The sequence below is a fragment of the Amblyomma maculatum genome, unplaced genomic scaffold (genome assembly GCF_055883805.1).
Source record: "Amblyomma maculatum isolate TAMU_Amacu unplaced genomic scaffold, ASM5588380v1 scaffold_13, whole genome shotgun sequence".
NCBI lineage: Eukaryota > Metazoa > Arthropoda > Arachnida > Ixodida > Ixodidae > Amblyomma > Amblyomma maculatum.
In genome coordinates, this window is record NW_028146738.1 from 26,561,256 (window position 1) to 26,586,418 (window position 25,163).

The 25,163-nt window shown below is 45.8% G+C and overlaps 1 protein-coding gene and 5 non-coding genes across 6 annotated transcripts in view; 5 read left to right on the forward strand and 1 right to left on the reverse strand.

Annotated features, from left to right (window-relative positions):
* Positions 1-25,163, reverse strand: part of LOC146172407 (zinc finger CCHC domain-containing protein 24-like) — a 224,113-nt gene that overhangs the window by 131,558 nt on the left and 67,392 nt on the right. The window lies entirely within an intron of this gene.
* On the forward strand, positions 6,449-6,521 carry TRNAR-ACG (transfer RNA arginine (anticodon ACG)). Its single transcript has one exon. It is a non-coding gene; the product is annotated as a tRNA-Arg (tRNA).
* Positions 14,213-14,285, forward strand: TRNAR-ACG (transfer RNA arginine (anticodon ACG)). The gene has a single exon. It is a non-coding gene; the product is annotated as a tRNA-Arg (tRNA).
* TRNAR-ACG (transfer RNA arginine (anticodon ACG)) lies at positions 14,538-14,610 on the forward strand. The gene has a single exon. It is a non-coding gene; the product is annotated as a tRNA-Arg (tRNA).
* Positions 19,849-19,921, forward strand: TRNAR-ACG (transfer RNA arginine (anticodon ACG)). Its single transcript has one exon. It is a non-coding gene; the product is annotated as a tRNA-Arg (tRNA).
* Positions 20,175-20,247, forward strand: TRNAR-ACG (transfer RNA arginine (anticodon ACG)). Its single transcript has one exon. It is a non-coding gene; the product is annotated as a tRNA-Arg (tRNA).

Here is a 25,163-nt window from a genome sequence, read left to right on the forward strand (position 1 = left end):
ACGGGTCGTCACAAATAGATATTGTCGTTTCCCTAATTCGCTCAAACCAAGCCACCTCGCACACAATCATGATATACCGTGCATTGCATGTTGGCCTTCTCTCTCTTTTTTTTTTTTTTTTTTTTGCTCGGTTTACAAACTTTTTCGCAATAGCAGCCCTAAGGGAAGCGCAGTCTCTGCAGTAAGCAAAGAACTCAACGCAGGTACACAGGTTCTATTCTGGCCGCGGTGGCGGCTACTCGACGGAGGCAAAATTCGTGGCTCCCATGTGGTGCGCGAAGCCAGCTAAAAAAAAAAAAAACTCATGATCCAGATTTCCGGAGATGTCCACAACGGCATCCCTCAGAGCCTGTGTCGCGTTGCTGTGTTAATCCCTATAAGAAAAAAAGAATACCGAATTCTTCAGATATATTACCTTTACTATTAGGCCCATTTTACTCTGATTAATTTACTGTTGGGTTTGTAGGAATAAAGTTGTACCCTGTTGGAATGCCAATATATTTTTGAATTGGTTATGTAGCAGTCAAGTACAACTCGTCACCTAAGCATGTAGCCCCTTGGTAACTCCTGACATTAGTCTATAAGTGATATTATACCTGTGCGTGTGGTGGTGGTTTTGTACATTTTTCACAGCCGTGTTTTTATATCTCGTTACAATCCGTCATCCTAACATCATTCTTCAAAGAATGGCTTGTTAAACTGGGGCAAAAAATATAAGTGGGCAGCAAGAGGTCGCTGCACTGAATGTCAATCAGTGGCTTCAAACGCGTCGTGAAACTGGTGACCAATGCAACATTGCCCTTGGTATGGTGTATTTTATGAGGTCACTCGCTTTTGGTGCATGGAACTTTAACAGGCAGCGGAAGTTATTTTTAGGCGACAGTTTATACAACTTGCTCGGCTGAGAAGCTGTCGGCGATGTAGTTGGCGGCAACGCTTATCGGAAATAATCGGAGGTGCGTAAAAAAATCGTATCGTAGTAATTTGGGGTGGTAGTGATTTATGGTTGATTGTAATGTGATAGGCGATGACTTAATGAAATCATTATATTGAAGTGATTAATTAAGGAAATGAAAAAGTTAGCAAATTGAAAAGGATGTTCAAATGTGTCAAAAAGCCCAAAATGAAAAGCCAATGCTTGATGCTAATTAAGAATATTGTAACAGTACTGAAGAAGATGAAGATGACAGCACAAGTGAAGGAGAAAGACGTTGGAAAAGACTCTCGTGCCGGACGCACTGCCGTTGATCAGCTGAGCTCCCTGCCCTATCGACCTGTTGTTTAGCGTTCCGAAAATATTCAATATAACAATATAACAATGTAACAATATTCAGACTGTCTGGGTGATCAATTAAATTATTGAAATAGTTTAAAATTACGAAAAGGGGTATCCAAATGTGTCAAAATGCTCGCAATGAAAAGGCAATGCTTGATGATGCTAGTGTCTAACTGAAATTTAGTGTCTAACTGAATCATTAACTAATTTAAATCCAAATATAAACATTGCTCAGAATTGAAAGGCAATTTTTGCTGATGCTAGGTATCGGCGTACAAATGTTCGAGCTTCGAGCTTAGTTATACAAGTCACCGCAAAACCACTGTATATCACCCGCAGACGAATGGTCTCACGGAGAGACTCAACAAAACCATCGCCGAGATGATCGCAATGTACACAGACTCGCAGCACAAAACCTGGGATGAGATTCTCCCCAACATCACATATGCCTACAACACGGCCACCCAAGAGACGACGCGTTTTACACCATTTCGTCTGGTCTACGGACGTGACGTTCAGACGATGTTGGATGCCATGCTTCCGTGCTGCACAGATGATCATCCACTCACGCCAGACGCCGAGCAGTTTGCTCAGCGCGCTGAGGAAGCACGTCAACTTGCCCGCATTCACATTCAGCAACAGTGGGGCACGGATGCACGCCGCTACAACCTCCGTCATCGACACGTCACATACCATCCTGGAGAGAAATTTTGGGTGTGGACCTCACTGCGTCGGCCCGGCTTGTGTGACAAACTGATTTCACGTTACTTCGGACCTTACGAAGTTCTGCACCGTGTCACGGAAGTGACATATGAAGTCCTTCCAGCGGGTACTGTGCAGCCCTCGCGTCGGCAACCACGCTCCGAGGTCGTGCACGTTGTCCGCATGAAGCCGTATTTCACGTGGTAATGCGCTTGTTTCGTTGTCGCGTAGGGCACTTTACCCCGCCTCCGCTATCTATTCTGTTCCTGTGCTGATCATTTTGTTTTCGCTTGCATCGCCCATCGCTCGCGCTCAGTTTCTGCTTTCCTTTTTTTAGGAAGGGGAGTAATGCCACCTGGTGTTCCTGGTGTTCTGGGTGGCGTCTGGAAGAAGAGGACGCTGAAGTCGCCTCGCGAGCTGTGTGTGGAACTCTGCCTGCTCGTACTGCTTCGCCCTGTCGTTTAGTTACATCTTGCCCTGTTCTCAGCGGCAATATTATTAAATAAACAACAAAAAACAAAAGTTAGAAAGTGAAAACAGGAGCATCGTTCGTGTGTGTGAAACTCTGTCGCCTGTGTCCGCGTTTTTTATGTATTAGTTTGCAGCTGGAAACTGTCTTGCACGTCATAATCGTAGTGCAGGACAAGTTATGAAAAGAATTCATTAATACACTAAATATAAAATACCTATAAGAAAAAGATTGTGGAAAGAAGTGCATTGCATAACTAATTGTTGAAATTTTGAAAAAGGAAGAATTATAACGGCTTATGTTCACTACAACTTTGTTTTATCACTATTTAACATGTTATGAATTCGAAAGCCGCGGAATAAAAGAAAATTTTGTCAAGTGAGGGTGAAATATTGCCAGTCAAGTGAATGTTTCTCTTTAGGGTGGGAACTTCATGTCCAGGTTCATTTTTATTCCTTGGGGCTACTTTTCATGTGCTTATTGCCATTCTCTCTCATGTCTGTCACCTGCTTGCTCTTATTCACAACATGCTGAAAGAAGCTATACAGAAGGTTGGATGGAAGCAGTATGCATATATAACGTCAATAGGTAACACCTTAACAGTGCTAACTGGTTAATGCTATTGCCTATATATTAAATTAATTATGCAGTTAATTGCTTATTTTTCTACTGCTTATTGTTGCTTGTCTCGAAAATTAAGAGCGCAATACTACTTTTCAAAAAAGAGGGCTCAGGGAGCGTGCGCAGACTGGGTTGAGATTTATACCGTTGTGGTTGAGGGTGTGACTGGTAGTTTGAATGATTAATGATTCCAGGTGCAAGCGAGGACTTAGCTTCTTTTAGGTTGTCAGCACTTGTACCTGGCCCCAGTCGATGTCGCGGTCTGAAGATACGGCGAGCTCGACGATATACATTTTAATCCACTTTTTTGTTTTTACGACGTTACTATATATGTTCTTCAATGTATACGTAGTCAGAGTCGGAACAAGGAATTTTGTACACTACGCTGGAGTATTTTTCCTAGGGAGGGGGGCGTTTGACGTTTCAATGCATGTCGCAGTTTTCCTGTAGGAGCGTGGGCTACATGGACTTTGAAGGTGTGCATAATGCGCGCCAAGGTTTCGCTTATTGTGGGGGCAAAGGGTATTTTTTTTTTCTTATTTGGTCGGCGTTCTTCACCGTCAATTCGTTTTGTGTGGTCATTGCAATAAAGAAAAAAGCCTGTGACGAAGCGTATATCGCGTCTGGCAATGGATCAGAAGACTTCAGGCTCGAATTCTGACATGCTCGCTTTATTTACCTATTCCTGAGATTCTACAAAATGAATAATTGGGTCCATTATTAGCAGCGCTCCCTCAGTCTCGGGCCTGTGGCGCCACGGGTAACGCGTCTGACTACGGATCGGAAGATTCCGGGTTCGAATCCTGGCATTCTCGTTTCCGTGTTTTTTAGCATTTCTGAGATGCTTTTAATTAAACTTTGAGTGCATTATCGTAAGTGTTTGTGAAAAAAAGATAATGAAAACACACTCCCTTCGTCTGACTCCTGTGACGCAAAGAATAACCGGTCTGATTACGGATCTGAACATTGCAAGTTCACATCCTGAGAGGATCACTTTTTTTCTCTTCGTTCCTGAGGTGCTACAAAATCAACGCTTGGATGCGTTGCCAAAAGCACTTCCTCTGTCTCGGGCCTGTGGCGCAACTCCCTCCCAAGTACAGACAGTAGTGTAATCAAGAACGCAATCAGTGATCATTTCGCAGATATGCTTTGTCAGTCGCAAAAACTGAACGGGGCTTCTGTAGTGAATTCCTTCCACTTATGCCGAAACTTGAGGAAGAAGTTAAAACACGGCTTGAGCAGCTGATTTCCGTGAAAGAAATTTAGGATGCAATAGATGCCCTGCCAGCAGGTAAAGCCCCTGGCCCTGACGGACTGGGTGCAGCTTTCTACAAAGTGTTCAAACCGGCAATAGCCCAGGCTCTGCTGAAGGTTGTTGACGAAAGCTATGAGAAAAAACGTGTTCCGCTGTCTTTCACAACATCCCACATAGTGCTAATTCCTAAAACCGATGACCCTGATAAGCACCTGTTGGTGGGGTCTTATTGCCCGTTAAGCCTCACCAACGTCGACTACAAAATTTTCATTAAGGTGCTAGCGAAAAGATTGCAGGGTGTTATAACAACGCTCGTAGGCACACACCAAACATGCGGCATAAAAGGGCGAAGTATCGCTACTAACATACACGTGGCACGATCCATACTAGAATGCTGTGACTCATTTGATGACCGAGTGGCGATGATACAACTAGACCTGGCAAAAGCCTTTGATCGCGTTTCTCACGATGTTCTGTTTGCCGTATTAGATCATGCAAATGTCGGCCGAATAATATTAGAGGGCGTTAGAATGCCATACAAAAACTGTACCACACGGATTGTTGTGAATGGAGAACTCACTGAAAGCCTCCAAGTGCGATCTTCTGTGAGGCAGGGTTGTCCATTGTCGCCATTGTTATTCGCAGCCTACCTTGAACCGCTTTGCTTGGCCATCCGGAATAACGAATGCATAACGGGATTCACGCTACAATCAGTGCATGTGAAAATCCTGGCTTATGCCGACGACTTCGCTGTCTTTTGTGCAAATAGAGAAAGTATTTGTGAGGTGACGAATGTAGTACAGAAATTTTGCAGCTGCACAGGTGCCCAGATAAACTGGGAAAAAAGCTGCGGTTTCTGGCATGGTGGCTGGGAGGTCACACCCGAACACTATTCTCGGATGCGCTCCACTCCAGCATTGTATCTAGGAGTGCCCCTTGATTCTTACCGGGACCCAGATCCGTACTGGCATGACCAAGCATCGAGGACCAAGGAAAAAAGTGATGCGTGGCAAGGAAGGCAGATGTCCATGTTCTCGCGTGCCACTATATGTAATCTGTTCCTTACTGCTAAAGTGTGGTACGTGATGAATGTGCTCAGTGCTTCGAGGACAAACATACAAAAACTTCACCGTGTTTTTGCCGTTTTCATTTGGGCGTCGACCTGGGAAAGGACGAGCCGAACAAATTTGTTTCTTTCCGTACAAAAAGGAGGGCTTGGTCTGGCGCATTTATTTTTGCGACAAGTTGTCTCGCGTTTCATGTACCTTCGTGACCAAAATGATGTTTCCTCAGAACAGTAATCCAAGTTCGGCTTGGTCGACTCCTTCCTAATTTTCTTGTCAGTTCGTGTCTCAATGTAGGTGGTACAGTAAGAGGGTACTTGCGAGAAGTGGTGCTCGCGTACAGATTGCTGCATGTGCGCTTTTCCATGGAGTATTTGTGCAATGTTAAGCGGAAAAAATTGTATGCGGACCTAGTGGACACAATGCTTCCTGTACCGATATACCGTTTGTCGCACTGTCCAGGCCCAGGAGATGATGTACTCAAGAGAGTTAAGAAGATGCCAATATCACCACCAGTCAAATCATTTTTCTTTAAACTCCACACTAGCACATTATCAGTCAAAATAGGGATGCACGCTAAAGGCCTGTTCGTCCCTTGGTCAACAAACTGTTTCTTGTGTAACAGACCAGAGACGATAGAACACGTGTTTTTGGACTGTTGAGATGCCATTTTTTTCTGGGATGTGCTTCAGAGAACTTTAAAAAAAGAGCTACCTCTAGATGCATATGGCATACGATTTTTACCTTTTCCTAATACAGAGGAGTTTCCCTTTGATACAATAATGCTCCTGGGCCTCCACAGCTTGTGGAAAACCAGAATGCAGTTTAACAATGCAGATATACAAGTCAATCCTGAACGAGAACATTTCATACACAGTGTTGTGCGGTTCAGGGAAGTGCATATGACACTCCCCGAGCAGCCACAATGGATTCATGTGCTTGACAGTTTGGTAAAACTGAAAAAGTTTTAACCCGCCGTGTCACGCGAAAGTGTGCTGGCACGTTGTATTGTTCATCGTCTTGTTTTGAATGTCCAAGTCGGCAATAAAGAAAAAAAAAGGGGGCCTGTGGCGCAACGGATAACGCGTCTGACTACGAATCAGAAGATTCCAGGTTGGAATCCTGGCAGGCTCGCTTTCTTCCTTTTACAATTTTTGAGATGCTTTAAGTTAAACTTTTGAGTGCGTTACCGTAAGTGTTTGTGAAAAAAAGATATTGAAGACACACTCCCTTCGTCTGACTCCTGTGACGCAAGCTACTTCCGGCCACCGAGCGTGACGGACGTGTGTATCATGTGCTCCCAAGGAGCGGATTCAGCGGCCCAGTTGGGCCGTGGTATCAGGAGTACGGAAAGGCCTGCCAAGGATTATGAACTGGTTCTGCCGCATCTGCCTACAGGTTCGAGTGTTTTGCATATTGTTTTTTTGCATGGCGACATAAAAGCCAGGCCGTACCGGGTGGAGCACTTTCGAGACTCCCTCGCTCGTCTTTCACTTTTGCCGGAAGTGGTTGCCCTCGGGGCATATCAAATGAATCATGTGTGGGCGGTAACGTTTAAAGGTGAAGAGGGGAAAGCGAAGATTTTGCAAGCCGAAGCTTTTGAAGTGAAGGAGCACCCATGCGTGGTCATTGACCCCTGTAACCAAGGCATCAGGCTAAAACTTTTCTGGCTGCTTCACGGCGTGCACGACGATGATGTGCGAGCGGCGTTGGCGGCTTTTGGAAAAGTTACGGAAATATCAAGAGAAAAGTGGAAAGTGCAAGGATGTGTCGACAAGGCTTCAACGACGCGAACGGTCACGCTGAAGCTCAAAGTGGGCGTGACCATTGAGGACCTGCCGCATCAGCTTCGGGCCGCCGAGGACGTCGCACTCGTCCACGTCCCAGGCAGAGCCCCACTTTGCCTCCGGTGCCGCGGGAAAGGACATATACGGCGTGAGTGTCGTGTGCCGCGCTGCGGGCTGTGTCGTCGCTACGGCCATGAAGAGTCCCAGTGTGTGCGCACGTATGCCAACGTTGCAGGCCCCGTGCCGAGTGAAGTGGCAGGCGAGCACTTGATGGACGCAGTGGACGCCGAGGAAGCGAGCAGTGGAATCACTGAGGAGGCAGAACAGAAGGAGCAATCCTCTGAGAAGACCCCTGCCCCTAAAGAACACGGTGAATCAGATTTGATAGTTCCGTTGTCGAATGTCGCTGGGACCGAGACACCCTCGAAAGAAAACGGCAATTCCAGTGCTGCAAGCCCAGCTTCGTTTACGCAACACAGTGAGGAACAGGGAGACACTGAAGCTGAGATGCCAGCTGCTTCTACCTTGCCTGTGAAGCGTGTGCATGAAGACAGTGTCAACGAGGGATCAACGCAAGGAGGAGCGGAAAACGGACAGCATCCACTGAAGGCGGCCCCCCTTCGCCGGTCGTCCTTCAAGCCAAGGCCAAACGTGCCTCCAGACCGGAGAACTGTGTCACCTGTGCCTCCGCCATAGCGGGGGTACCCTTTTCGGTCGAGACGTCGCAAGCCCGGTCCATGATCGGGAGCAGCGCTTGGAACGATGGACAGACTCGCCAAAACGAAATAATGGTCAACCCATGCAACAGTTGAACCGCAATGCTGTCTTTCTGCAGAAGAGATGTGAGTGAAATGTTTCGCGATTTATAATTTCTTGAGATGGCGACCAATTTATCTACTAGCTTGCGCGTAGCCACGCTAAATGTGAGGGGGCTGTCAACGCGTAGGAGACAACAGCAGCTGAACCGCCTTCTGCTGGAAAATGAAATTGATGTGCTAGCAGTTCAAGAGAGCAAAATGGAAAGCGAACAACAAACAGATAAAATGGCTGAAATATATCGTTCTAGATATAGTGTTTGCGTTTGCCATGCGGTTGGAAGATCGGGGGGATGTGTCATTTTCATTCGAAATTGCATAGAGTGCGTACAGTCTGTGTTCTCGTGTGAGAGTGGTCGGCTTTTGATATGTGATTTCAGTTTTTCTGGATTGGACTGGAGAGTGATCTGTGTTTACGTGCCTACTAGAAAGTCTGAGCACGAAGAGTTTTTTCACTATATTAAATCCTTCCTAATACATGAGAGGCGTGTTCTCCTGCTTGGAGACTTCAACTGTGTCTGTAGACCGGAAGATAGAACAACAGACCGTGTCCTTCGTGACAAGAGTGCAGAGTTACTTATTGACTCTGTTAATGAGGCAGAGCTTGAAGATGCTGGCTGTATACTGACGCATGAAGGCCAAGCAATGTTCACGCACTTTCAAGGTAGCTGTCATGCAAGGTTGGACCGAATATATGTTCCTATTGATTGTGTGCCCTTGTGCTCGGAATATCAAACACTTCCCATGAGCTTTAGTGACCACTCCCTCGTAATGATTACTCTAGGCATGAAAAGTAAGGCCACAAAGTTCAATTGGGAGCTATGGAAATTTAATGAAAAGCTGCTGCTGGATGAAGAGTTTACCACTAAAGTGAAAGAATATATTACGCATATGTTGCAAAATGACTCTAATTTTATACAAGCATGGGAGCAGTTTAAGTGCGATATAAAGATAGCTGCTATTGACCGAGCATGCACTCTCCGACGTAAAGAAAGAGAACAAGAAAAAGAACTTCGAAGCACACTTGAATACATGCTTAGCATGGAGAGCGTTAAGCCTGGCTTGTTCGCCCAAGATATAAAAAAGATAAAAACCAAACTTGAGGTGATAGACGAAGAGAAGTATCGCGGTGCGGTGATAAGGGCACGCAGCGAAAAATTGTGGCTCGGAGAGACGCCCACGAAAAGGGCACTTAGTGATGAAAAACGGTACGCAGTGTCAAAAGAGATAAAAGAAATCTGCTATCAGAACGTAGTTACCTCGGAAAAGAAAACGACTGAACGGGCGTTTGTAGAATTTTACAGGGAATTGTTTAGCCTGAGAACACCGGACATTGAACGCTTCAGAAAAGACTTTGTCGCTGATGCCAAGAGTAGAAGACGAAGTGGCGCAGACACTTGAAGCAAGTATTACTTCCGAGGAAATTGAGGCCGTTATCGGGGAATTAAATTCCAATAAGTCACCCGGACCAGATGGTTTTGGTGCTGCCATATACAAGGCCTTTCCAACTGAAATGGCTGTTTTACTGGAAAGAGTTATTAGTGAATGCTACGAAAAGAACGTACCTCCTCCGTCTTTTCGAATGTCACACGTTGTACTAATCCCGAAAACAGATGACCCTGTTAAGCTTCAGTCTGTAGCGTCTTACCGTCCTATAAGTCTAACGAATGTTGACTATACAATTTACATGAAAGTATTAGGGCGACGACTCCAACGTGTAATTACTTCTCTTGTAGGCCCGCATCAGACATGCGGTATAAAAGGAAGGACCATTTTTACTAATATACACGCAGCAAGGAGTGTTCTCGAATGTTGTGACGCGATGCATGACCACGTAGCCATGATGCAATTAGACCTCCACAAAGCATTTGACAAAGTGGTACATGAAATTTTGTTCTCTGTTTTAGAGTATGTCAGTGCTGGTTCCGTGATTACAAATGGCGTGAAAATGGTTTACGAGTGCTGTTCAGCGAGACTGGTCGTGAATAAGCATTTAACGGATCGTATACCTGTCCAGTAGTCAGTAAGGCAGGGCTGTCCTCTGTCTCCCCTTTTGTTTGCGCTTTATCTGGAGCCTTTCTGTTTAAGATTGCTTACAAGGCCAAACATACGCGGTTATAGATTTTTTCAAAGTGAAGTTCGGGTTTTAGCATACGCGGACGATATTGCGGTTTTTTGTACTGACCATGAGAGCGTGCAAGAAGTTGTAAAAGAAGCCACTGCTTTTTGCACTGCAAGTGGAAGTGAAATTAGTTGGGCAAAGTGTTTAGGATTTTGGCACTGAAACTGGCAATACGCGCCTGAACTGTTCTCCAGTATGCAATGGACAATAACGCCAGGACATTACCTTGGTGTGCCACTAAAGCATTAGCGTGAAAGCAAGGAATGTTGGGCCGGTGAAGTTGAGCAAGTGAAAACCCAAACAAACAAATGGGGAGGACATAACTTTTCTGTGTTCGCAAGAGCTACCGTTTGCAATATGTTCCTAGTTGCAAAAATTTTTTACATGCTGCAAGTGTTATCTATGTCAAGAATCTTTGTTCAAAAACTGCATAGGGTATTTGCCACGTTTGTGTGGGCTTCAACATGGGAGCGTACCAGTCGATGTAATTTGTTTCATACGGTGCATAATGGTGGACTGGGATTGTCACATTTATACTTAAAGCAGATTGCAACCAGGTTCTTTTTTTTTGCGCGAACAAAGCGATGTTTTTCTTAGAACGGTAATCCAAGTGCGATTGCGTGATTCACTGCCGGAATATGTAGTTTCGACTATGTCTACAGGGCCAATGGCTCTAAGTGCTTTTCTTCGCGAAGTTGTCGCGTCCTTCCAAATAGTGCAGGCGAGATTTTTCAAATGAGTGTATGTTTACTGTTACGCGAAAGCGGCTGTACAAAGATTTATTGGAAACCTTTTTACCTGTGCGTCTATATCGCGCTGTATATGCTTTGGGTCCGGAGTGGGACGTGTTGAAAAGAGTGAAAAGAATGCCCATCAGATCGTCCGCTAAATCTTTCTTTCTTCAATTGCATACCGGCACTCTCCTGGTGAAGCCATGGCTGGAAAGCAAAGGCCTTTTCGTGCCTTGGTCTGCTGACTGTTTAATTTGCAAAAAGCTGGAATCCATAGAGCATGTTTTCCTTGATTGTCACGATGCGGTTTTTTTGTGGGACGTGCTACAGCGTACTATTAAAAAGAACTTACCAATAACGCCGTTTGGCATACGCTACCTTCCATGCACCCAGCCAGGAGAAGTGCCCAGTGATTTATTAATGGTTTTGTGCATTAACAGCATATGGAGAACGCGGATGGATGTTCGCCATGAGCATGTTGTCGTACACCCAGCCCATCAGTATTTTGTTGAAAGTGTAATGTACACGCGTGATGTTTTCGGAGGGCAATCTGAACCCCCGGAATGGCTGCCAGTCTTGGACAAGCTCATGTCACCTTATCCATTCTATCACAAGAAACCTGTCAGAAAGTGACTTGTGTTTTTAATTCCATGCGACTTTTCATCGTTCTTTGTAGTTGCCAAGTCGGTAATAAAGAAAAAAAAAGACTCCTGTGACGCAAAGAATAGCCGGTCTGATTACGAATCTGAACATTGCAGGTTCACATCCTGAGAGGATCACTTTTTTTCTGTCCGTTCCTTAGGTGCTATAAAATCAACGCTTGTATGCGTTACCAAAAGCACTTCCTTTGTCTGGGGCCTGTGGCGCAACGATGAAACGGTCAAGAAGCAACTGGAGTAGCCAATTACTGAGGGCGAAATAGAATGCGCAATCGACGCCCTCGCCCTAGGTAAAACACCCGGGCATGACGGTCTAGGAGCGGCTTTTTACAAAGTTTTCAGAACGAAGGCAGCCCGCTTGTTGCATAAGGTTCTGGATGAAGCTTACGAAATAAAAAGAGTTCCCTTGTGTTTTACAACTTCGCACATTGTGCTCATACCAAAGAGTGATGATGCGGATAAACGTTTGTTGGTAGGGTCCTATCGTCCGATCACTCTTACCAACGTAGACTACAAGGTTTTTATGAAAGCTCTGGCCAAACGCTTGCAATCAGTGATAACAACTTTAGTTGGACCGCACCAGACTTGTGGCATAAAAGGCAGAAGTATAGCAACTAATGTCCATGTTGCTCGGAGTATTCTTGAGTGTTGCGATGCATTTGGTGACCGCGTGGCTATGATGCAGCTCGACCTGGCGAAGGCGCTCGACCGTGTATCGCACGAAGTTCTGCTATGCGTTTTGGAGCATTCGAACGTCGGTACTGCTATAACCGAGGGAGTGAGAATTGCCTACACGAACTGCTCAACGCGAGTCATAGTAAACAGAGAACTCACTGGCAGCCTGCCAGTTTTGTCGTCCGTGAGGCAAGGATGTCCGCTGTCACCCTTGCTCTTCGCTGTTTACCTCGAGCCACTCTGTTTGGCCATTGCAAATAGCCAACTTATAACAGGTTATAGACTGCAGGCGGCCCATGTTAAAATCTTGGCTTACGCCGATGATACCGCCATTTTTTGCTCCGACAGAGACAGTATTCAGCATGCCACAACTATTGTACAACAATTTTGTGAGTGCACCGGGGCCTAGATAAACTGAGAAAAGAGTCATGGCTTTTGGCATGGAGACTGGGAAACCACGTCGGACAATTTTTGTCGGCTCAATTGGGCATCTGTTCCTAAACGTTATCTTGGTGTACCGCTTGATGCCTATCGCGACCCAGAACCATATTGGGCTAACCAAGCGTTGTCTACAAAAGAAAAGGTTCACGCGTGGCAAGGAAGGCAATTGTCGATGTTTTCCCGAGCCGCAAACTGCAATCTTTTCCTTGTATCTAAGATCTGATATGTAATGAATGTGTTGGGTGCCATGAGGATCAGTGTACAAAAAATTCACCGTGTTTTTGCTGTGTTCATTTGGCCTTCGACATGGGAGAGAACAAGTCGAACCGATCTTTTTCTTCCTGCCAAGAAGGGAGGACTAGGGCTTGTGCATTTATTTATGCGCCATGTTGTATCGCGCTTTACTTTTCTACGCGACCAAAACAATCCATTTCTCCGGACAGTGATTCAAGTCAGGCTCAGCAGACGCCTTCCAGGGTTCGTGGTGTCGTCATGTCAAAATATGTGCGGTGCCGTGACTGGATATCTGCGTGAAATTATGCTTGCTTATAGGTTGTTAAATGTGCGTTTCTCTCATGAATATCTGTGCAATGTCATCAAGAAGAAACTCTATAGAGACCTCACTGACATCATGCTTCCCCAGCCATTGTACCGTTTGCCATACCGTAGAGGCCCCGGACAAGACGTCCTTAAAAGAGTTAAAAGAATGCCGGTAATATCTTCAGTCAAAACTTTTTTCTTTGAATTGCACACTAACACGCTACCCGTTAAGACATGGCTTCATAGCAAAGGCATCTTCATACCCTGGACTACCAATTGTTTTTTATGCAAAAAACCTGAAACAATAAAGCATGTTTTTCTTGACTGCTGGGACCCAATATTTCACTGGGATGTTTTACAGTGCACGCTTAAGAAACAGTTACCACTCGATCCATATGGAATAAGGTTCTTGCCGATAGAAACATCACAGGATATACCATATGATTTGATTATGCTTCTGGGCCTGCACTCAGTATGGAAAACGAGGATGCAATTTGAACATGCTGATCTTGTCGTGCGTCCTGTTCGCGAGCATTTTGTTGAAAGTGTCGTTTCACTAAGAGAGTGTTACCGAGCACTCCCTGATCCACCAGAATGGATTACCTTGCTTGATGTTTTGGTGTCGCTGAGAGAATTTTAATCCGTGTTTGCCGAAGCCTGGCTTACCCATTTTATGCACTGTATTTCTGATTTTACTTTCAAATGTCAAAGTCGGCAATAAAGAAAAAAAAAGGGGGTCCTGCAACGGATAACGCGTCTGACTACGGATCAGAAGATTCCAGGTTCGAATCCTGGCAGGCTCGCTTTATTGTTTTTACAATTTCTGAGATGTTTTAAATTAAACTTTTGAGTGCGTTACCCTAAGTGTTTGTGTAAAAAAGATAATGAAGACACACTCCCTTCGTCTGACTCCTGTGACGCAAAGAATAACCGGTCTGATTACGAATCTGAACATTGCAGGTTCACATTCTGAGAGGATCACTTTTTTCTGTCCGTTCCTTAGGTGCTATAAAATCAACGCTTGGATGCGTTATCAAAGGCACTTCCTTTGTCTCGGGCCTGTGGCGCAACGGATAACGCGTCTGACTACGGATCAGAAGATTACAGGTTCGAATCCTGGCAGGCTCGCTTTATTGTGTTTACAATTTCTGAGATGCATTAAATTAAACCTTTGAGTGCGTTACCGTAAGTGTTTGTGAAAAAAAGATAATGAAGACACACTCCCTTCGTCTGACTCCTGTGACGCAAAGAATAACCGGTCTGATTACGAATCTGAACATTGCAGGTTCACATCCTGACAGGATCACGTTTTTCTGTCCGTTCCATAGGTGCTATAACATCAACGCTTGGATGCGTTATGAAAGGCACTTCCTTTGTCTCGGGCCTGTGGCGCAACGGATAACGCGTCTGACTACGGATCAGAAGATTCCAGGTTCGAATCCTGGCAGGCTCGCTTTCTTCGTTTACAATTTCTGAGATGCTTTAAATTAAACTTTTGAGTGCGTTACCGTAAGTGTTTGTGAAAAAAAAGATGGGGATTCTGCTTCCGGCCACGCCAGTGAACGAACGCAGGATGCAGGGCTCCTCAGGAGCGGCTTCAGCGGCCATGTCAGGCCGCGGTAACAGGACTGCTGAACAGGATAGTACTTATCAAGTTGTTTTGCCTGCACTGCCAACAGGTCGGTTTGTTTTGAATACGGTTTTTTTGCATGCCGATATCAGGGCCCGCCCGTACCGGGTGGAAGATTTCCGCGACGCTTTGGCACAGCATTCGCTGATCCCCGATGTTGTTGCGATGGGGGCGTATAGGATGAGCCACGTCTGGGCTGTCACTCTCAAGGATTCTGAAGAGGTGACCAAGCTTGTTAGTGTAGGCGAGTTGTGTGTGAAAAACGGTCGCTGCTTGGTAATTGACCCGGCGAACCAGGATGTGCGGCTGAAACTTCACTGGCTGCTACACAACGTGCCAGACGAGGATGTTCGTGCTGCCTTTGCGCCGTACGGAAAGGTGTCCGAAGTTACACGGGAGCGCTGGCGAGTTAAAGGTATGTTAGAAAAGGGCTCAACTACTAGACTCTTCACGCTGAAGCTGAAAGCTGGCATGAAGCTCGACGACCTGCCGCATCAGCTGAATGTTAGTGGGGAGCTGGCGCTCGTTATTGTGCCAGGCAAACCCCCGCTGTGCCTACGCTGCCGGAGTACGGGTCACATCCGCAAAGAGTGCCGGGTTCCTCGCTGCGGAACCTGTCGACGGTTCGGGCATGAAGACAGCCAGTGTGCTCGTACCTACGCTAGCATTGCCGGACCTGGGACCAGCGAAGACTCGTCGGAGTTAATAATGGACGAGGTGGATGCGGAGGAGGCTGCTGACATTAGAGGTCAGTCAACAAAACAGCACGCGCCTTCCATGACTGTTTTAACAAAGCATAAGGTGACGGTGCCCAGTGAAGAGAATAAAACTCGGTAAGCCTTGCAAGATCCGTCACAGGACCATGAAGGCGCGTCAAAGGAAGCATCAGAAGATGTAATCAATTTTTCTGACGCTGAGGAGCATCTCAGTACTGAGCCTCCCTGTACTGATGCCATGGAGGTTGGGCCGGAGACAGCAGCCTTTATTGCCGCGAAACGTCCACACGAGGAAAGCGTCGAGGGGACTCAGCTGCCAGGCGGTGTTTGTAGTGAGCCGCCGCCGAAAACTTCGGGCATCCGAAGAGCAACGTTAAGACCGAAGCCGAACTTCTCGGCCGACACGCGGCAGGCGGGGAAACCGCCTCCGTAGGTTTTGTGGTGTCCTGAACGATTTGTGGGTCGGCTGCCTACCGACCAGCGTCAGGAACATTCTGCAACCAAGCGGGGCGTGTGTGAGCAAAAATGACAGACGGTGCTTGGACTTCGTTTGTATGCAGCCCGACGTTCTGCTGGGAGGACAATACATGCACACATATGCCACTGTTCTTCAGAAGCGGAGGCCACGCTATCATGAAGGTAGGCACCATGCGGGTACGGGCATCTCTCGCTAATACATGACTCTCAAGCTCAATTCGCCGTTACACGTAGCTACTTTGAATGTCAGAGGGCTGGGAGCGAGAAGGCGACAATGCCAGCTCAGTCGCCTCCTTTTAGATAATGATATAGATGTAGCAGCTGTGCAAGAGTCAAAGATTGAGAGCCAAGAAAGCACTGACCGTATGGTGGCTTCTTTTCAAACAAACTTTTATGTGTGTGTATGTCATTCTGTTGGTGTATCGGGTGGATGCCTTTTATTTATACGTAACACGCTGGGAGTAAGCGTAGAGACCGTTTTTGCCTGTCCAAGTGGTCGGCTTTTGGTTACTGATTTTACCTACTGTAATTTATGCTGGCGTGTTGTGTTTGTATGCTCCCAATTCAGAACGCGGACGTGAATTGTTTTTTAAGTCTATTGAATCGTGGTTGAAGGTCGACAAAATCTTGCTTGTACTTGGGGACTACAACTGTGTGTGCGCAGCTGTGGACCGAGCGGCGAAGTGTAAACCTCGAAGAGACAGAAGCTCCGAGCAGTTGAATGCACTTGTGCATGAATACGGCCTTGAGGATGTTGGTAGTGTGTTCTCCACTGGAAACCAAACAGAGTTCACGCACTTTCAGCGAGATAGCCATGCTCGATTGAACAGGGTGTATGCCTCGGTTGATCTTGTTTCCCTATGTACTGCATATGAGGTCAAACCTGTGTCTTTCAGCGATCATTGTCTCGTGAGTGCAGTGTTCGGTAGGGCAGGAAAGAAATCGCGGTTTAACTGGTACCTATGGAAACTGAATGCCAAACTTCTCGCCGATGAAGAGTTCCTTACGGAAGTTAAGACCGAGTTTGAAAGTCGTCTGGCTATGCGACCAGTAAGTTTTGCAGCGGCATCGGACAGCTTCAAAGAGTGGGTCAAATTGAAATCCATAGAAAAGAGCAGTAAGGTGCGGCATAAAGAGAAAGAAAAAGAACTGAATGAACAACTTCAGTTTTTTTTAGCATGGAAAGTACGGTGCCAGGGCATTTCGCCAGTAAAATACGAGAGATAAAAAGTGAGTTGGAAACAATCTACAGTGAAAGATACACAGCGGCTGTTATACGTGCAAGGGCGGAAAAACTTTGGGCTGGAGAAGTACCGACAAAACGAGCGCTAGCAGACGAGAAAAGATACGCCTGCCAGAAAGAAATAAGGAGTATAAGATATGCCGGCCATATCACTGAAGATGCTAAAGATATTCAGCGTGCGGTAACAGAGCACTTCGAAGAACTGCTTAGCGCTAAGCTTGAGACTGTAGGCGGCTTTCGAACAGATTTTCTAAGTCTGATGCCTGCACTGGATGACGAAAGTAAAGCGCGCCTAGAAACACCGATAACGTTGCAGGAGATAGTATCTGCAATAGATGACCTGACACCTGGGAAGGCCCCTGGGCCGGATGGTCTAAGCGCCGCATTCTTTAAAACTTTTCAGCAGTATGCGGCTCAGTTTATGCTCTGTGTAATCAATGAAGTTTATGAACGTAATACTGTTCCATTGTCTTTCTCTACATCGCACATTGTTCTAATACCCAAGTCAGATGATCCGGAGAAACGACTGTTGGTGGGGTCATATCGACCGATTAGCCTCACCAATGTTGACTACAAGGTGTACATGAAGGTTTTAGCAAAGCGACTGCAAAGCGTAATAAAGAAATTGGTTGGGTCTCATCAAACGTGCGGCATCAAGGGTCGATCCATTGCCACGAATATACATGTCGCAAGAACCGTACTAGAATGTGTTGATGCACTCGGTGGTCAGATAGCCATGATGCAGTTAGATTTGGCGAAAGCCTTTGACCGTGTTTCTCACGAAATTCTTTTTTCCATTTTGGAGCATTCTAACCTTGGTGAAGTCATAGTGGAGGGTGTTAAAATGGCGTATGCAAACTGCACGACCCGTATTATAGTGAATGGTGAACTGACTGACAGCATCGCAGTACGTTCATCGGTAAGACAGGGCTGCCCGCTCTCACCCCTGCTTTTTGCACTGTATTTAGAGCCACTTTGCTTGGCTATCATTGATAGCGATCGCATTTTAGGGTTCAAGCTGCAATCAGCACACGTGAAAATGCTAGCATATGCTGATGACATAGCAGTGTTTTGTGCAACTAGAAAGAGCATCTGTGAAGTCACGGGTGTCGTCCAAACATTTTGTGATCAAACCGGATGCAAGATCAATTGGGAGAAAAGCTCTGGGTTTTGGCACGGTGATTGGGACGTGACACCTGATTTCTTCTGTAAGCTGCGATGGTCTGCTCTCCCAACACGATATCTAGGCGTGCCTTTAGAATGTTATCAAGATCCCAACGTGCACTGGGTGGAAGAAACATCCAGAGTGAAAGAAAAAGCGGATGCGTGGCAAGGAAGGCAACTGTCAATGTTTTCGCGCGCTTCAATTTGCAATGTTTTTCTTATTTCGAGGCTGTGGTACCTCATAAATGTGTTGTGTATCTCACGAACCTCAATTCAGAAAATGCACCGCGTTTTTGCTGTTTTTATTTGGGCATCCACATGGGAAAAAACCGCCCGGACGAATTTGTTTATTTCTGTTAAAAGGGGCGGGCTTGGCCTTGCACATCTGTTCTTGCGTCAGGTGGTCTCGCGATTTATATTCCTCCGTGATCAAAAAGATACCTTTCTAAGAACTGTGATGCAAGTGCGATTGCAGAGGCTGCTCCCTGAATGGATTGTGTCATGTGAAAACATGCCTGGTACTGTGACTGGCTACCTGCGCGAGGTTGTTTTTTCGTGCAAGTTGCTGGAAGTGCGGTTTTCTTTTGATCATCTTTCCAATGTTCCCAGAAAAAAACTGTATAAAGATCTCGTTGACGTGATGCTACCGGTGCCTTTTTACCGGGCATTATACTGTGAAGGCCCAGGGCAGGACGTTTTGAAAAGAGTTAAGAAGATGCCCGTGAGGCCATCAGCTAAAACGTTCCTTTTCAAACTTCACTCCAATACGCTCCCTGTTAAAACCTGGTTGAATGAAAAAGGTATCTTCGTCCCATGGACAACAAATTGCCTGTTGTGCAAAAAAACCCGAAACAATTGAACACGTTTTCTTACAGTGTTGGGATGCTGTTTTTCTATGGGACGTCCTCCAAAGGACAATTAAAAAGGAACTTCCATTAACTCCTTACGGTATAAGATTCCTACCAGTGCAAAACGATGATGCACCTTATGATTTAATTATGCTTCTTGGCCTCCATAGTTTGTGGAAAACACGAATGCAGGTGCGTCATGCAGATATAGATACACGATCTGCGCGTGAAAACTTTATTGAAAGTGCTGTGCATATACGCGAAACTTTCAGGATGCAGCAGGATCCGCCACAATGGCATTCTCTGTTTGATGAGTTGGTGCACTTGAAAAGATTTTAGCCGCGAACGCATTAGCTCAAGTGTAGTTGACGTGTTTTATCATGTGTATTTTTGGTTTCTGTTTCATGGCAATAAAGGAAAAAAATATTGTGAAAAAAAGATAATGAAGACACACTCCCTTCGTCTGACTCCTGTGACGCAAAGAATAACCGGTCTGATTACGAATCTGAACATTGCAGGTTCACATTCTGAGAGGATCACTTTTTTCTGTCCGTTCCTTAGGTGCTATAAAATCAACGCTTGGATGCGTTATCAAAGGCACTTCCTTTGTCTCGGGCCTGTGGCGCAACGGATAACGCGTCTGACTACGGATCAGAAGATTCCAGGTTCGAATACTGGCAGGCTCGCTTTATTGTGTTTACAATTTCTGAGATGCTTTAAATTAAACCTTTGAGTCCGTTACCGTAAGTGTTTGTGAAAAAAAAGATAATGAAGACACACTCCCTTCGTCTCACTCCTGTGACGCAAAGAATAACCGGTCTGATTACGAATCTGAACATTGCAGGTTCACATTCTGAGAGGATCACTTTTTTCTGTCCGTTCCTTAGGTGCTATAAAATCAACGCTTGGATGCGTTATCAAAGGCACTTCCTTTGTCTCGGGCCTGTGGCGCAACGGATAACACGTCTGACTACGGATCAGAAGATTCCAGGTTCGAATCCTGGCAGGCTCGCTTTTTTGTTTTTACAATTTCTGAGATGCTTTAAATTAAACTTTTGAGTGCGTTACCGTAAGTGTTTGTGAAAAAAAGATAATGAAGACACACTCCCTTCGTCTGACTCCTGTGACGCAAAGAATAACCGGTCTGATTACGAATCTGAACATTGCAGGTTCACATCCTGAGAGGATCACTTTTTTCTGTCCGTTCCTTAGGTGCTATAAAATCAACGCTTGGATGCGTTATCAAAGGCTCTTCCTTTGTCTCGGGCCTGTGGTGCAACGGAGGATTTCTGCTTCCGGCAACGCTAGTGAACGGACGCCGGATGCAAGGCTCCGCCGGAGCGTCTACAGCGGCCATGTCTGACCACGGAAACGAGGTTTTTGCATCTGACAAGGAATACCAGGTTATCCTGCCAAGTCAGCCAACCGGGCGAGTTTTTTTAATTCTATTTTTCTGCACGCTGACACAAGGGCCCGCCCATACAGGGTGGAAGACTTTCGCGACGCGCTAGCCGGAATGGCGCTGCTCCCAGACGTTATCGCTCTGGGGACGTATCGAATGAGCCATGTGTGGGCGGTAACTTTCAAGGATGCGGAAGGTATGAAGAAGATTTTGAGTGCGGGCGAGCTGAAGGGTAAAGAGCATCGGTGCCTTGTTATTGACCCGGTGAACCAATGCGTGCGTATGTAATTGCACTGGCTTCTTCATGGCGTGACTGACGAAGACGTGAGGCTAGCTTTTGCGCCATACGGGACAGTCAGTGATGTCACGAGAGAGCGATGGCGCGTTCAAAGTGTCGCCGCTAAAGGCTCGACTACGAGGTTGGTGTCCCCCAAGCTAAAGCCAGGGATGAAGCTTGACGACCTTCCGCACCAACTCATTGTTGCAGGCGAGTTGGCACTTGAGGTTGTATCGGGGCGACCGCTGCTCTGCCTCTGGTGCCATTTTACTGGTCACATCCGACGACGGTGTAAAGTACCACGTTGCGGTGCTTGCCGAAGGTATGGACACAAACAGAACCAATGCACCCGCACATATTCCACCGCTGTACGCCCCGTGAGTAGAATGGATACGTCCGATCTGCTCATGGACGCGGTTGAATCTGAAGAGGCAGCAAAGAATGTAACTGATGTGGACGAAACAAAGTCAGCTGCTTCAGGATCTGAGCAGAAGACGATCCCTGAAATGGATAATTCAACCGAAGCTCAGCAGACGGTAGTTTCTGCCAACAAAACAACTTCAAAAGAAGGAAAGGACAGGCCACTTGCTGAACATTCATCACACGAGATGCATAAGCAAGGTGAAACCATGGACGTCATGGAAGATGCAACCGGTAGTCCAGCGGGAAAGCGTCCACGGGATGCAACAAGCGACGTATCGGGGATGCCAGGAAACGGCATTGGAGATGAACCGCCACCAAAAGCGGCTTCGACCAGACGGCCAAGTTTTAAGCCGCGCCCCAACATCCCGCCTGATACACGGTCGGCGAGAAAACCGCCAGCGTAACTATCGCGAACCTGTGCATTGGTGCTGGATGCGTTGCAAGGTGCTGAGGGGACTTTGTGAGGACAGTTTCTGGCTACTGTCTGGTGCAACTATATGTCTGCATCACGAAGAGCATATGCAACTAAGTTCAGGAACACTTTTTTTTTTTTTAACCAGCAAAGGCCGTCACCATATGTTCCAATATTCAAACTAAATCATGGATCCTAGCAATAAGATAGTGCTACGTATTGCCACATTAAACGTAAGAAGTCTGGGAGCAAGAAAAAGACAGCACCAGCTTAAAAGACTTCTCTTGGAAAAGGAACTTGACCTAGTAGCCGTCCAAGAAACAAAGATCGAAAGTGTTGAGCAAACGGATCGTATGGTGGCACCCTTTCAGACCCGCTACAACGTGTGTGTTTGTCATGCTCTTAGTACATCAGGGGGTTGCGTTCTTTTTATTCGCAACGGTGTAACAGTTGTTCCCGAATCTGTCGTCATTTGTGAAAATGGGCGTTTTCTTGTTGTAGACTTTTTCTTCCTTGCGTACTACTGGTGAGCAATCTGTGTTTATGCGCCAAACGTTGAGGCTGACCGCGCAGTGTTTTTTTGATAATCTTTATCAGTATCTTTCATGCGACAAGAAAGTAATCCTGTTAGGAGACTTTATGTCTGTAGCGCTGCTGATCGCTTAAAAAAGCTGCCTGTTAGGGACAAGAGTGCATTAGCGCTTAATCAGATTGTACAAGAATGTGGGGGCAGCTCTAACAGATGGTATGCGTCCACTATTTACGCATTTTCAGAATGAAAGTCATGCAAGACTTGACAGAATATAAGTTTCTGTCGAGCTTTTGCCGCTGTGTACCAAATATCAGGTCGTACCTGTACAGTTTAGTGACCATTGCCCAGTAATTGCAACTGTCGGAACAAGGAAGGAAAAACCGAAATTTAGCTAGGATCTATGGAAGCAGTATGACAAGCTTTTAGAGGACGAAGAATTTATTAACTACGTAGATGAACAAATGAAAGATATAATTCAGGCTAATTCGGCAAACGCTGTTGCCGAATGAGATGAATTCAAGCAGCGCGTAAAAGTAAGCTATTGAGAGAAGCTGCATCAATAAGTTCAATCACAACATGGAAGAAAAGCAATTACATGAACGTCTTGAATTTCTTTTGGGCATTGAAAGCGACAAGCCAGGAAGCCGTTCGAAGGAAAGGAGAGAGGTAAAGAGCCGCTTGCAACAGATTGACACGAACAAGTACAAAGCGGCGGTGATAAGAGCGCGAGCTCAAAAGCTGTGGGCAGGCGAAACGCCGACAAAACGCGCCTTATCAGACCAGAAAAGATACGCGTGCCAAAAAGAAATTAAACAGATACGATACCAAGGCGAGGTAATTTCAGACAGTAAACTCATAGAGCAAGCTTTTGTTCAATATTTCAGCGAGTTGTTAGGCCATGAAAGAGATGTTCAAGACGGGTTTGAAAAATATTTTTTACCGCTTATGCCATCGCTTGATGATGGGACAAAAGCGCGACTTGAAGAACCAATTAGTGTTAGCGAAATTGAAAATGCAATCGATGGCTTACAATCTGGTAAAGCCCCTGGACCGGATGGGTTAACTGCAAATTTTTACAAGGAGTTTAGAACACCATGTGGCCCATCTGTTACACCGTGTGATCTCGGAAGCGTATGAAAAGCAAAAAGTGCCACTGTCCTTTGGCGCTTCCCATATTACCTTGATACCCAAAACTGTTGATCCCGAGCAGCGGTTGCTGGTAGGGTCGTACCGTCCAATTAGCCTCACCAACACAGACTACAAAATCTATACTAAAGTCTTAGCAAACCGACTACAAAGCGTAATAAAAGCTTTTGGTAGGCCCACACCAAACTTGCGGCATAAAAGGCTGCACAGTAACTACAAATATTCATGTTGCCCGTAATGTTCTGGAATTTTGCGATGCTTGTGAAGGCCGTGTTGCTATGCTGCAACTCGATTTAGCAAAAGCTTTTGACCGCTTATCACATGCGGTTTTACTTAGCATCCTTGAGCTCACCAACGTCGGTCGAGTCATACTAGAAGGCGTTAAGATGTCATGCGCATGTTGCACGACACGTGTGATTGTAAATGGTAATCTTACTGAAAGCGTGCCAGTGCGCTCGTCGGTAAGACAGGGCTGCCCGCTGTCGCCCCTGCTATTCGCAATCTACCTCGAACCAATGAGTTTAGCTTTGCTTCAAAACTATAAGGTTTTAAGCTTTACGACGCTCATGTTGAGGTCCCAGCTTATGCTGATGATATTGCCGTCTTTTGTTCAGATAAAGACAGCGTTCGGAAAGTTGTTACCATTACGGGGAAATATTGCCGACAGGCTGCCAAATTAATTGGAAAAAAAGCTCAGGCTTTTGGCACGGACAATGGGACAATAAACCCGAGTATTTCGCTTTCATTGAGTGGTCAGAATTACCTACAAAATACCTTGGCGTGCCGCTTTGCTGTTATCGTGACACTGAGCGACAGTGGGCAGAGCAAACCAACCGAGTACGGGAAAAAGCGGAAGGATGGCAAGGAAGGGATTTATCTATGTTCGCGCGGGCTAGCATCTGTAATGTTTTCTTGCTTTCCAAAATATGGTATATCATGAGTGTCTTATCTATGTCACGGATCCATCGCATTTTTTCTGTGTTTATTTGGTCCTCCACATGGGAAACAATAAGCCGCACAAATTTGTTTCGGCCTGTTTGATACGGAGGCCTCGGTCTCGTTCATTCGTTTTTACGCCAGATGGTATCTCGGTTTCTATATCTTCGAGACCAGCAAGAACCGTTTTTGCGAACTGTTTTACAAATAAGAAAGTGCAATATGTTACCACAATTCATTGTGACGTCATTTTTTGATCCCTGTACCACGGTCTCTGGTTACTTACGTGAAGTTGTTCTTGCATTTAGAATTCTGAGTGTCTGATTTTCAATGGAATATCTTTCTTCAGTATCAAGGCGCGAACTGTTTACAGACCTTATTGACATTATGCTACCTGTGCCTGTGTACCGTTCTGTATACTATGGAGGCCCAGGACAGGACGTCTTGAAGACAGTAAAGAGGATGCCAGTTAAGCCTACGACAAAGTCGCTTTTCTTCAAATTACATACCGGGACGCTTCCAGTCAAAGTTTGGCTGGAAAAAAAAAAGTACTGTTTGTCCCGTGGACAACCAATTGCCTTCTCTGCAAGAAACCCGAAACTGTTGAGCATGTCTTTATACTGCTGAGACCCGATATTTAGTTGGGATGTTCTTCAAAGAACAATAAAAAAGGAACTCCCAATAGATCCCAACGGTATACGCTTCCTGCCAGTTGAAAATAAAGAAACTCCATACGATATGATAATGCCCCTTAGCCTCCATAGTATATGGAAGAATAGAATGCAAGTGCGTCATGCGGA